At 59.7% G+C, this 1,584-nt stretch overlaps 1 protein-coding gene across 3 annotated transcripts in view; it reads left to right on the top strand.

Annotated features, from left to right (window-relative positions):
* Nucleotides 1-1,584, top strand: part of ELF4 (E74 like ETS transcription factor 4) — a 39,423-nt gene that overhangs the window by 34,426 nt on the left and 3,413 nt on the right. The window lies entirely within an intron of this gene.

Genomic DNA, 1,584 nt, shown 5'->3' with positions numbered 1-1,584 from the left:
ACCTTGTGGAGCTTAGGCCATTTGTGGGAGAGGACTTTGGGCTTTCCCAAGCCCAATGTTATTGATTTCCTTAGGCAAGGACTGCTTGATAGTGCCTTGTCGGTGTGGCAACCAGAGCCCCAGTCTCACACTTACCTGTACAACAGCTGCACCTTTAGGCCGCCTTCTCATTTCCAAAATCAGGCTAGGCGGATTGGGTTCTTCGAAAGCTGACTCATTTGTCAGCACTACACTGGTTGGCCACATCGGCAGTGGTGTTCTGGTGTACCTTTGGGGCCTGAGCGTGAGGGCGGGCCACCAGGCGGGTACAGGAACCTGAGGGCTGTGGTTGCGGAGAGCGATCCTGGGCCTCTGGCCCTGGTGACCTGGTTCTTCCTTGTCTGCCGTGGCACCCCACTCGGTGAGCTCCATGGCCCTCCCTCTTGGGAGCCTGCCCTGGAGCACTCCGTGTGCTCTCAGCCTCATCACGCTCCCCCTGCCTTCCCCTCGCAGTCCGGAAGACAAAAGGCAGCCGCAGTACCTCCCCTGTCACTGACCCCAGCGTCCCCATCCGCAAGAAATCGAAGGACGGCAAAGGTACAGCTGGGAGTCAGGCCAGGTGGGAAGGGGTCGGGGTGCCCGGGCTGCTCCTCATCACCTGCCGCTCTACAGGCAGCACCATCTACCTGTGGGAGTTCCTCCTCGCGCTGCTGCAGGACAGGAACACCTGCCCGAAGTACATCAAGTGGACCCAGCGAGAGAAAGGCATCTTCAAGCTGGTGGACTCCAAAGCTGTGTCCAAGCTGTGGGGGAAGCAGAAAAACAAGCCCGACATGAACTATGAGACGATGGGGCGGGCGCTGAGGTAGGAGCTGCCGGGGCAGCGAGTCCCCACCTGCGAGCTTTGTCAGGCTCTTCTCGTCCAGCACGTCCCTCCTGCTTCGGGCCGGCTTGCCCCTAAGCCCGTCCCCAGACCCCTTCTGGGAGGCACAGTCCCCTCCCTCTGAAAGATCTGTGCTAGCCTTTTCTCTTTTTATAGCAGAAGAGCCTTTTAGGGCCTCCCACCCCCACGAAGGGCATTCCGCCGGCCCGAGCGCTAAGGAGACAGGCCCGAGTTACCCATCACTAATCCTGCAGGCTGGGGGATGGCTGGGCTCCCCACCAGCCAACCCCTCTCATCCTTCACTCCCCTTTGTCCTTTGCCCGAAAGCAGGGTGGGGCTAGCATTTGAAACCCCTTTTCATGGCCCTTTGTGTCCTCAGGGCGAGATCTCAGAAATTTCATAAAAACCTTCCAAGTCTAAGAGTTGGCCTTACCCCTTCGCTTGACCTGGGGCTCCCATCTGGCTGCCTGGCCCTGGAGGGCAGTGAGTCCCTGCCTCACTCCCCACTCCCCGCCCCTTGTCCCCCAGATATTACTACCAAAGAGGCATCCTTGCCAAAGTGGAAGGGCAGAGGCTGGTGTACCAGTTTAAGGAGATGCCCAAGGACCTGGTGGTGATTGAAGATGACGAGGAGAGAAGTGAAGTCACGGTGGCCTCCCCTCAGGCCCCCACTCCCTCCACCTCCTCCACCGGCAGCACCCGCCGAGCCAGCTCCAGGGTCT

The sequence above is a fragment of the Ursus maritimus genome (assembly GCF_017311325.1).
Source record: "Ursus maritimus isolate PB19 chromosome X unlocalized genomic scaffold, ASM1731132v1 scaffold_X1, whole genome shotgun sequence".
NCBI lineage: Eukaryota > Metazoa > Chordata > Mammalia > Carnivora > Ursidae > Ursus > Ursus maritimus.
Note: the sequence above shows the minus strand (reverse complement) of the source record. Positions and strands in the feature narration are given on the sequence as shown.